Source organism: Rhinoderma darwinii, chromosome 1 (assembly GCF_050947455.1).
Source record: "Rhinoderma darwinii isolate aRhiDar2 chromosome 1, aRhiDar2.hap1, whole genome shotgun sequence".
Taxonomy (NCBI): domain Eukaryota; kingdom Metazoa; phylum Chordata; class Amphibia; order Anura; family Rhinodermatidae; genus Rhinoderma; species Rhinoderma darwinii.
Window position 1 is genome coordinate 558,403,339 of NC_134687.1, and position 12,928 is coordinate 558,416,266.

Here is a 12,928-nt window from a genome sequence, read left to right on the forward strand (position 1 = left end):
CACTAAATATAAATAAATATGCACTAAAGCTAAATCTACTTCTAATAGGTAGGTTCTTAGTGCACATTTTGGTCAAAAAGTTTTTGCCCACCTGCCACGACAAGGCGACCTCTGTAAGGTGGGAACCTACGCTGCACATACACCCAGAACTGGGACTAAGCCTACATATATACCTGGGGATGGTAGGATCCAGCATTGAACTAATTAAAGTCACCCAGGGCAGAATGGGAGGAGTGCAAGAACAAAAATGGAGGCAGTCACTAACCCCACATATATGGATCACATAAACACAACAAAAATTTGAACAGCACATTCCAGCTAAATTATATAAAATGTGTATGCAGGTGCAGGACACCTGTGACTGCAAATATACAGCAGAAAAAGATGGCGACAGCACACTGCGACACTAATGCCACCTGAACCACTAAATATAAATAAATATGCACTAAAGCTAAATCTACTTATAATAGGGAGGTTCTTAGTGCACATTTTGATCAAAAAGTGTTTGCCCACCTGCCACGACAAGGCGACCTCTGTAATAATAATAACTGCCCTGCCAAGTGCTACCTAAAAGCGAAAAAACTCTCAGAATGAAATGGCAAGAACCGAAAAGCCGACTCAATATCAGTCTTTGCCTAAAGGCCGCACTTTCCAAATTTATGCACCAACTTTACCGTTGTGTCAAAGGATGTGTACAACACCAGAGAGAAGGACAGGCGTTTAATCATCCTATACATGTTTTTTTTTGCAGGGGCACTACACCTAATAGGGACACTTAAAAATAAGCCAACGGAGGCTCCTAAAAAGGACCAGCCATCTGACCCAGCTCCACCTTCTTCAGCAGCTTCTCAGAAACCACCAAAGGAAGAGAGAGTGCGGATTGAAGGTTTCGGGAAACCACCATAAAGCTTCCAACAGCACCTGTGACACACTTTTATTGGGATATCCACTTAGGTGCAGTGCCATATCCGCCACTTTCACCGGCGTTACTCCACTTATGGACCCTATATGGGATTATATATTTAATGTTTGCATATATCTTAGCACCCGCAGAGTGCTGCTGCTTTTTTTGTGTTTGTTTGATTTGCATTTTAGTCACAGCAGATTTGCACCTGCCCATTTATTTCACCTTGATAGGCGGTGATGACAAACCTTATCTTTTGCAGTGTCACTGACTCATTGGTCAGTGTTCCTCTCCTCCTGCATAGTACGCTCCCTTTGATGTCTGTACTTGCGCAGTGGCCCCAGAAAATTCAGTGCACATGACCATAAAGCTGCAACAGTTAAGAATTTTTTTTAAAGAAAATTTACGCCCCTACCTGTCTGATATGAGGTAATTCCTTAGGCAGTATTCTACCCCTGATTACCTCTCGTTTTCATAAATTATTGATCATTTGAATCAAATACAAACATTTTTAAAAGATGGCCATACTGATGATATAAAGTGTATGGAGCTTTTCAATAAGTATTGGGGAAATGAAGGATCAGGCTTCTTCAATTTCAACATGCTCAATCCTTTGTTCCTGTGTTACATACTGTAAGCTGCTGCCAAAAGAGTCTGGCAGCAGCTTAGTACCCTCTCCCCAAAATACCCTTAAAGACATGGTTAATTTTGTCCTTGAGGACAGAACAATTTTTTTGGGGTATTTTTCTCTTTGCATCCTGGTGGGCATAACTTGTTTGTTTTTTGTTTGAGGTAGCTGTATAAGACTTTGTTTTTTTGCGGGACGAGTTGCACTTTATACAGGTACCATTTTTTGGTACATTTACATTATCGTTCAATTTTTATACATTTTTAATTTGTCAACAATTCTGGAAATACGCTGCAGTTTTAATTTTATTTTTTTTACAGCATACTCCGATCATCATAAATAACGCTATAAATTTGTTGTGCAGGTTGTTACGCTTGTGACGATAGCAAATACATGTATATTATTTTATGTTTTGAGAGCCATATTTTATAAAGTTTAGAGATTGTGTGAATAGACATCCCGTGGAATGTCTATTCACTGTCTAAACACTTCAGTATTGTTAATGTGTTAGTATAAGACAGCACATAAGGATCTAGCAGGATCCCTCTGCGCTGAGTAAATGAATGGAGAGGAGTGCATGATGCTGATTGGTCAGCGTCATACACTCCCCTGTACAACGCCCACTTGGTCTAAAGTAAAAATACGCCCACTTGGGCATTAAGCAACTCATTAGCATAAATCTAAAATCGCTAATAAAGTGGTAAAAATAGATCGTTTTTTTTAAATAAAAAGCACTGCTGTCAACTACATTATAGCGCCGGTCTCCTTATGTAGGAGATAGGGCACTTATAATGTGGTGACAGAGCCTCTTTAAATCCAATATTTATGACATATAGTCATGGAAAATGGGGGAACCAGCGCAGTATAACAGGATATAAAGCGAATCACAATAGCTATATAATGAAATTGATGTAATTGTTCGTCCCGGAAACTATACGGCTTTGTTTAATCATGTGGCTAATGTGAGCCAATTATGGCTTTTGTTTCATGTATCCTATATTAATGAGCCTGACACACCTTTGCCGGACTATGACTCATTCCTGATGCGGCCTGACTTCCGGTTTTTAGTGCGAACGGACATGGGACATGGGGTAAATGGGAGGGGTGATGAGGGTATAAGAAGGGAGTTCTTTTCGTTTTGACGCCATTCCCTTACGAAGCTACGACGAAACGCGCGTCGGGAGCGAGGCGGAGGTGTGTGACCGGTCCTGTCTGGGTTTTCCCTGTGTTCCAGCCCAGTTGCACCTTGCAGGTATTGTTTATATCAGGATTTTTCTAACCCTTTCATATATTTGGTTATTTATCCTCATGACCGATTACATCAATTTACTTATATTGCTATTGTGATTCGCTTTATATCCTGGTATACTGCGCTGGTTCCCCCCTGTAGGGAACGCCATACAGCCCCCCCTGTAGGGAACGCCATACAGCCCCCCCCTGTAGGGAACACCATACAGCCCCCCCCTGTAGGGAACGCCATACAGCCCCAACCCCCCAAAAAAATGCGACCTACAGTGTGAAAAGGCAAAAGACATGTATCCCCTATCCACAGGATAGGGGATACATGTGTGATCGCTGGCAGCGATAGGGAGAATGGGGGACTGAAAGTCCCCTGAAGTTCTCCATGACTAACCTCTGACTTCCGCCGTCTGCGCAGCTCAATAAAAATGAAAGGAGGGCTGGTCACACATGCGCACAAGCGCGACCGGCGCTCCATTCATTTCTACGGAGCTGCCGACACAGACCCCGGAAGTCCGAGGTTTGTGATGCAGAACTTCAGGGTACTTTCAGTCCCCCGTTCTCCCTATCGCTGCCAGCGATCACACATGTATCCCCTATCCTGTGGATAGGGGATACATGTCTTTTGTTTAATGGCAGAGCTGGGAGATACCTCCCTGCTCTGCCGTAGTGTTCAGTGGCGTCCCGCTGTAGCAGCCATAGCGGCTGCTAGCGGAGCCTCCGGCCATAGTGGGGGCCCGTGCCGGCGGGCTACACGGGCCCTTCATGCCGCGGGCCCCGTAGCAGCCGCTACGGCTGCTATAGCGGTAGTTACGCCACTGACTCTGGCCTATTCAGCGGCACCCGCCCCACTTGGAAATCCAGCACTGAGGCCTATTCAGCGGCTCCCGCCCCACTTGGCAATCCAGCACTGAGGCCTATTCAGCAGCTCCCACCCCGCCTGGCAATCCAGCACTGAGGCCTATTCAGCGGCTCCCACCCCGCCTGGCAATCCAGCACTGAGGCCTATTCAGCGGCTCCCGCCCCGCCTGGCAATCCAGCACTTAGGCCTATTCAGCGGCTCCAGCCCCGCTTGGCAATCCGGCTGTTTACAGCCCTTGACGGCTCCTGCCCCATCTGGCATACAGTTCGAGCAGTACTCCGCGGCTTATGCTCGTTTAGCAATCCGGGTATTTACAGTCCTTGGTGGCTACCGCCCCACCTGGCATATCCAGGCACTGCACACACACCCTCATCTGTGATCCGGGTGGCCATCTATTGTGTTCACTTACTTTACTCGTGTCCTCAGGAGAACAGTCCTTGGCTATCAAAGGGGAGGACAAGTCTTTACTGCTCATCATTCCATAAACTGTCTTGAATCTCCATATCATTACTCGGACCTAGTTGTACAGCACCACTCAGTACTCAGGGTTTTCAGGTCACTCACTCCAGCCCTTGCCACATGTGTATATTGCAGCTCACCCGCTTACTCCATGGTGCCAGTGTTTGGGCCTCCTCGCTCACACACTCAGCAGCCCCTCTGAGTCTTTCTCCAGTCACACTGCACTGCACGTCACTTCCTCCTTCCTGCATTCTATCTCTTCCTGCCAGTATGAAGCCATCTAGTGGCCAAAGTAAATTATTACAGCTGATACACATGTAATACATACAAGGCAAAACAAATAGACAATGGAACAGACTTAATAAAAAGCATACACTCAGTTCTTTTATGTAAGGGGAAGTACAGTGTTCAACCCCCTTACATATTCCCCGGGTTTAACGAGTGCAGTCCCCTGCACTCACATTTCTTGTCCGCTAGCCATTCAGTCCTTCTGCCACGGATGCTGGGACAACCATCTCCCATCTCTGTGTACCTGACTCCACTTCAGCTTCCTTTATCGGCTCCACCAACTGAGAAGCAATTGCTAAAGGCCGGGCATGCCCCTCTCTGGGCTGGATACAGAAGCCAAGACCAGAGCCCTTGAGTTGATGGCACTGCACCGCCTTGCCACACACAGAACCATCTTTCAGTCCTGATGTTGGTACCTGACAGGAAGGACCTCTGCTGGCCCCCACCAGACTGGGCTTGTCGGAATCTGGCTGTACCTGTAAAGGAAGTTCTGAGTGAGTCATCTGTTGACTGGACTTGCCGAATACTGCATAACTTTTGGCTCTCAAACTCTCTGCAGTGGCCATTTTCTTCGGCTTATAGGAATACAGACGTGTACGTTTCTGGTGAGAGTCAAACCCGTTCACTTTAACTGGGGCCCTTCCTGGAACAATAACATCAATAGCCAAGTCACCCTTTTCTTCTTCGACTAGCACAAACTCTACCGTCTCTCCCTCTACGAGACTGCCAGGGCACTTGGTCATACCGCTTTGCTTCAGAGCCGTTCGGTGGACAAATACATCTTTATCAGTGACGATCCAGATTATGAATCCATATATCCTGTGAGCATTGAACCACTTTAGTGCCCCTTGCACACGGACAGCTTGCACTTCTCCCAATGCTTGACTGTCCTTTGAGCTTGCCTGCCGACCAGTTTGTCCCATCAAGCAGTGCCTGGCAGGTGCTCCTGTAACTGTCACGGAGCCTTGAGTAAAAGTCTGTGCTGCTAGCCCCACAGCAAGGTCTTTTTGTTCAATTGGAGCAACATGTTTTCTGTGGCCTTTTAGAGACTGACACCTTCTGGCAAAATGTCCAAGCTGACCACTCCTCCAGCCACTACGAGGGCTGACTGTTTCCTCTCTGGGGTCATGCACACAACCTCCACTTCTTGTACTTGCCTCTTTTAGCTGGGCAATCCCTGCTGCAAGTTCTTCTAGCCAGCCCACAACATCTTCGGCAAATTTCAGGAACACTATCACAGGTACGGTGGGTTCACTCGTGGATGATGCAGATGCAGGGGTTGACACAACATCTGCGTTGGGGTCCTGTTCTGACGTTACATCAGAGCTTTTCGTCAGAACGGGACCCTGAACAGACACAAGCTGACACAGACGGAAACCAGAGGTTCCCGTTTCCATCACCATTGATTTCAATGGCGACGGATCCGGTGCCCATGGTTTCCGTTTGTCTCTGCTGTGCACCGGCCAACTATGCTATTGATTCCGGCAAAACAACGGGTCCGGTGCACAACAGAGACAAACGGAAACCATGGGCATCGAATCCATCACCATTGAAATCAATGCTGATGGAAACAGAATCCTCTGGTTTCCGTCTGTGTCAGTTTGTGTCTGTTCAGGGTCCCGCTCTGACAGAAAGCTCCGACGGAACGTCAGAACGGGACCCCAACGCAGATGTGAACAAACCCTTAAAGAGCTTAGATCAGTTATTTCTGTCCCCCTCTTCATAATATTTAGAGATTCTCTAGTGACTGGTATAGTGCCAAGGGACTGGCACAGGGCAAATGTGGTGCCTATTTTCATAATGGGCTCTAGGTCTTCCCCAGGTTCTTATAGACCAGTAAGTTTAACATCCATTGTGGGGAAAATGTTTGAGGGACTATTGAGGGACTATATACAGGATTACGTGACAAAAAATTGCATTATAATTGTAGCTGTTTTACTAAGGACAGAAGTTGTCAGACCAACCTGATTTGTTTTTATGAAGAGGTGAACAGAAGCCTAGACAGAGGGGCCGCTGTGGATTTAGTGTTTTTGGACTTTGCAAAGGCATTTGACACTGTCCCTCATAGACGTCTAATGGGTAAATTAAGGACTATAGGTTTAGAAAGTATAGTTTGTAATTGGATTGAGAATTGTCTCAAGGACCGTATCCAGAGAGTTGTGGTCAATGATTCCTACTCTGAATGGTCCCCAGTTATAAGTGGTGTACCCCAGGGTTCAGTGCTGGGACCCCTATTATTCAACTTATTTATTAATGATATAGAGGATGGGATTAATAGCACTATTTCTATTTTTGCAGATGATAACAAGCTATGTAATATAGTTCAGACTATGGAAGATATTCGTGAATTACAAGCTGATTTGAATACACTAAGTGTTTGGGCATCCACCTGGCAAATGAAGTTTTATTCCGTCGACATAGCTGTATAAGGGCTTGTTTTTTGCGGGACGAGTTGTATTTTGTAATTGTACCATTTTTAGATGCTTACAATATATTGATTAACTTTTATTAACTTTATTTTAGGAGAGAATTGAAAATAAGCAGCTGTTCCAGCATAAATTTTCACAATATAAATTTACGCCGTTTACTATGCAGCGTAAATAACATGTTAACTTTATTCTATGGGTCGGCACGATTACGGGGATACCAAATATGTAAAGGTTTTATATGTTTTCCTACGTTTGCACAATAAAAACCCTTTTTGAAAAAAATTACTTGTTTTTCCATCGCCGCGTTCCAAGAGCCGTCATTTTTTTATTTTTCCATCTATGTGGCCGTATGTGGGCTTGATTTTTGCGGGCCAATGTGCAGTTTTCATTAGTACTATTTTGGGGTACATAGGACTTATAGATTAACTTTTATTTTATTTTTTATGGGGGGAATGGGAGAAAAGAGAGAATTTTGCCGTGGTTTTTTGCGTTTTTTTTGGACGCCGTTCATCCAGCGGTTTAATCAATGTGTTCATTTTATTGGTCAAGTTGTTACGATCGAGGAGATTCCATATATGTGTATGTGTTATTTGTTTTGACACTTTTACTGAATAAAACCACTTTTTGGGCAAAAAAAGTAGTTTTATTTGATTTTGACTGTAATTATTTTTATTTTTTTTCCACAAACTTTATTTAACTGATTGACATATTTTTTTTTTAGTCACACCAGGGGACTTCACTATGCGATGTGCCAATCGCATATATAATGCTTTTGTATACTTAGTATACAAAAGCATTTTTGCCTGTCAGTGTAAAACTGACAGGCAGCCTATTAGGTCATGCCTCCGGCTTCGCCTAACAGGCAGTTGCGGAAGACAGACCTGGGGGTCTTTGTTAGACCCCCGGCTGTCATGGAAACCTGATGGCGACCCGCGATTTGTTTGCGGGGGCGCCGATCGGGTGACAGAGGGAGCTCCCTCCCTCTGTCAAACACATTAGATGCCGCTGTCACTATTGACAGCGGCATTTAATGGGTTAAACTGCCGGAATCGGAGTGCGCTTCGATTCCGGCATTTGCAACAGGAGCCAGGCTGAGTATAACAGCCGTGCTCCTGCCGCTGATCGCGTGGGTACAGTGGCAGTACCCGCGCCATCACAGGACGGATATATCCATCGTCCTGCGTGAACTAGCAGCTGCTGAGGACAGATATATCCGTCCTTCGGCGTTAAGGAGTTAAAAAAAAGGCTTAGATAATTTCCTAGAACGAAAAAATATTAGCTCCTATGTGTAGAAATTTTTCCCTTCCCTTTTCCCATCCCTTGGTTGAACTTGATGGACAAGTGTCTTTTTTCAACCGTGCTAACTATGTAACTATGTAACCCCTCCCTCTCTTCTGTGCATGGTCCGGCCTCCTGGGATGATGTTGCAGGCCATGTGACCACTGCAGCCTGTGATTGGCTGAAGCGGTCACATGGAATAAAACGTCATCCGAGGAGGCCAGACTGGAGAAGAAGCAGTGAACTATGGGTAAGTATACTTTTTTTTTTTTTTTTACTTAATTGCGTTTCCGCCGCAAATGTTGCAACACACACCACTTTGTTGTGAGTGTAAGCACACCATTGAATTCAATGGGAAAACCCGCAACAGAAGAGCTGCGATTTTGCAGCATTAATTGACATGCTGCGGCTGAAGAAACTGCACGGCAGGTCAATTTATGTGCGCTTTCTGCTGCTTTTTTTCCACTGTGTGGGGATGAGATTTGTTGTAATCTCACCCACACTGCTTCTACTGTAATAGAGATCAACTTTTAAAAACATCTGTCAAAAACCAGCGAGAACAAAAGGTGAGATTTGTAACCACATACAACTCACGTTGGGTGGAAATGCGCGATATTATGTCAAAATTTTGGCCTGTCCTCCTAACTGATGTCACACTACAAAAAATATTACCTTTATAAACAAATGTCTCACAGGGACAGGTAACTGGTTGGGTACAACCAACATTGGTATACGGCACCCCCAAAATGTCAAAGAATAGCAGACTCGCTGATAGCACATAGATAGTTATCTACTGTGCATGTGGATCACGACCTTCACCTTTCCAACTATGGGTGAGTGTACTCTCTTTGGCTCTATCTGGTGATTCCAGAGTAGTAGCCTTGCATATCTTGTATACCCTGCATACAGAGTGCAGTTATATTTGGACTGGATGGTACTTTTTTGTTCTTCGGGGATTTTTGGTACGGTACATTTATTTTGACACTAAGGTCTTATGTTGTTCTCCCCCCGAACATCATTGGTGCTGTTCAAATTGCTAGATGTGTATTTGAGTAAGGGGTTATTTTCCTTGGATGATCTACCCTCCCCTGTTGGGATGATATGGATATATCAATGTGAGCTACAAATCTGACAGACAGCAGGTTTTTTTCTGCAAGTATTTACCATTACACTGTATACTTGTATGCTCCTCTGTCATTTATATCTAACTATATTTATGCCCCCATGGTTATATACCATTTGAGAGTGACCCACATGCATACTTCTTCTTTTTAGAAACCTCGCCATGTTTTTTATCAATTATTCATGTAAATTATATGTAATAAAATTAGTTTTTGTACTCTATATGTAGCTTTCGGACTCTTTTCTTCTCAATATATGCTAAAAAATATTACCTAACTATCCCGCTATGGCACCCCGTAGAGCGCCCAACCTTCGTGATTCCATCGTTCATAGTTATCTGACGCCAGCCAAACCAGGGCAAGTTTTTGGCACAAAGGGCCCAAAATGGGGATGTAAACCATGCGGTGACTGCCTCAGTTGCCCCAATATTTTAAGATCCCAGTCCTTCACTGACTCTAGCGGTGAAGGCCAATTTAAAATCTGCTGGCCTATCACATGTAGAACAAAAGGAGTAATATACCATGCTACATGCCCTTGTCCCAAAATCTACATCGGCATGACTACTCGAGAACTCCGAATAAGAACCAGAGAACATGTCAGAGACATTGACAATGCAAAAACAGTGATTGACATTGAAGCTTTAAAAACAATTCCCAGACATTTCCTCTCCCATCATGCATGTGACTCCAAATTACTTAAAGTATGTGGCATTGACCACATCAATACTCATATGAGAGGTGGAGATTTAAAGCAACGTCTCCTTCAAAAAGAATGCAAATGGATCTGGAGACTCCAAACGATGGTGCCTAAAGGCCTCAATGAAACCGCCGGGTTCTCTGCCTTTCTCTGATTGCTCGCCTAATTTTAGTGGTGTTGGGTGTTTAAATTTGTATTTTTATCATTTTATGATCTTAATTTTCTATATCTCTCGTTATACAGATGAGACGTATACCAATATGGTTACCCTAACTGTTGAGGTCTTTCTGTTCCTTTTCATCTGGAATCCTCCATATAATTTGGACACCAATCATGCCTGACGACAAGCAACTTCAATATTGTTATTCCCAATTTCTGTCTGACAATAACGTATGAGATGTCTGCTCTTGGTCATCTCATTAACGCCACTGCAGTTTACTGTTGATTCTTTATGCGGTTATTTTTTAGACCACATTCAAGCTTATGTGGTTGTTATTTCACAACTATGATATTAAATCTTTCTAATTTCAGTCTATTTAATATTTTATATTCATTTAATATTATTACGTTCACTTTCATCTACTCACCTCTTTATTCTATTAGACATTTTCATAACCTTTTTCATCTTATTTTTTCATCTTTATTTCACCCTACTCATTCTATTTTATGTATTTTCATCACTGTACACTATTTACATTGTCACTTAATCATGTGATTTTATTTATTTTTTGATAAACAGGGGTCTTCACATGCATATTTCTTTTCCTAATACTAATATTCTTGTTACTCTAACTAACTATCAATTTCTTGTACTGTCATTTTTGATGCTTAAGACATCATAATAGTTGTTGTAAACATGCGTTTACAATATCTTGCACTATGTCCCTATTATATTTCTTCATCACCTTTATTATCTCTTCTAATGTCCATTCCCCCCTTTTTTCACACTATCAACATTAATTGCATAGTTCTTTAATTACATCTGCACTACCTACTTCCCTATTTATTTGTAATTTCATCTTATCCCATACTCATTCACATTTTATAACTCAAGTACTCTTTTCATTTATTTATTTTGGCTCTATATTCAATGAGCACAAATATCTGTTTTTATTCACTTTTCCTTTTCTTAGCCACGCAGTTACTACTTCATTTATATGGCCCATTTAATTAATATTGACAAAGCTTAAGTCACACTGGCTTTGTTGCGTTTTTATCTGCACCGCGTTATATGTTTACATACTTTTTAATAACTTCGGTATATATTTGCATTACATATACACTTTCTATGTATCTATCCGCAACACACCAACTATGAACTTGCTGTTCCAAACCACATATCTATTGTCCTCGATTTAATCTATATATACAACTTTTTTTGTGATTCCAGACTCTGTATCTTGTGTCATATTACGTATAACTCTGTTATGTCGCTCACTTACCTTATGCATTACATCGGTTTCCCTGTGTCGCTCTCCCATTGGTGGTTCGGGTCCGGCCCCCGTCTCTGTCATCCACGGCGAGCCTCTGCTTGATCCACGTGACCGAGCCTTCCTGACTCGGTCACGTGTTTCCGGTTTGTGTTTTCCGTCACTGGCACTGACGTGGCTGCCTCATCCCGACCACAGTGAGCCAGCGACCTGTAATTACACAGGGTAAAACAACACATGAGATGTAATCATGCTACAGCTGCATATCTTCCAGCTTATTGGCCCAAATTCAAATAAAGGACCCTTGACCTCAACCCTACACCACCCCAGACGAAGGCATTAGCGCCGAAACGCGCGTTGGGGTGGACCTTGGCTGCATTTACTTTGCTCAATCACCATGGGTATGTGAGACTTCATTGATCCCTTGAGAAATTTTCATGTACTTTGGTTTGCATGCTTTCGATCCTTGATATGTCATTATGTCAATTGGTACTTGTGCTGCTATATCTGTTGTCTTATAACGACCATACTATCTAAATACAGTTATATAGTCTGAAACACTTCATATCTATTGATGCATATTATTGAATTACCTTCTGTACAGACTACTATCTAACGGATAGTTACATACATCATTTAAAGGACGTACATGCACTTTATTTACCTGTCTCTCACATAGTTGCATGGTCTGACTCCATTCACCAGCCAATGATCCCTGTTTTTACTGTGGTCTTTTTGGATTCTTTTTATATTGTGCTATCATTGTTAATAAAGTTTTTGTACATTTACTACTTCTCAGTTTCCCAGTGTCAATCCTTCTCTTTTGGTTTTCTACTGTAATATGCTGTAGATTTTCTGCAATTAATCCATTGCGGAATATCCGCAGTGTTTATGCTGTGTGTGTTCCTACCCTTTAATAGTAGGTCTGGCGGTAGATAGGGGTTATTAAATGGGGGAACAAAAGTGTCATTTTTTATTACTAGGGGCTGGCATCGCCTGTCCAGTCCAGTGCCTGGTGATAATTACAGCCCTGTGTGTCTGAATATTTGTTCCCATTCATTCAAAAAAGCATATGTAAGGTCAGGCACTTATGTTAGACGTTCCAATTCATCCCAAAGGTGATGGAAGTGGTTAAGGTCAGGCAAAGCTAGCGTTAGGAGGGGCAAACTGGGCAATTGCCCAGGGCCCCTTCCCTAAATGGGCCCCCTCTTTCATCATTGCTGTTCATCTACCCGTCCGTGAAAGCTAGTGGACGGGTAGCTGAAAAGCAGTAACAGTCAGGTAGAGGCTTCTTACCATAGAATCAGGATGGAGGAGCGCCGCCCCACTGATATTATCAGTGATAGTACCGGCGATCCGTCGGGGCGGCGCTCCTCCTGCTGATTCCATGTTAGAGGCTCTTTACTACTTCTTAGTCTCCTCCAAGTCCCGTTATCTTATGCAACGCCTGGGTGGGTCTGCTACGCGTGCGTTGCGGCGTGCTGTATCTTTCAGACGCTGTCAGCGTCCTGATGTAGAGTACACTGGGCAGCGTCAGGACTGGTACACAGTGGGTGTATGGCAGCCTGAAATGAAGGAGGTACACAATTGTAC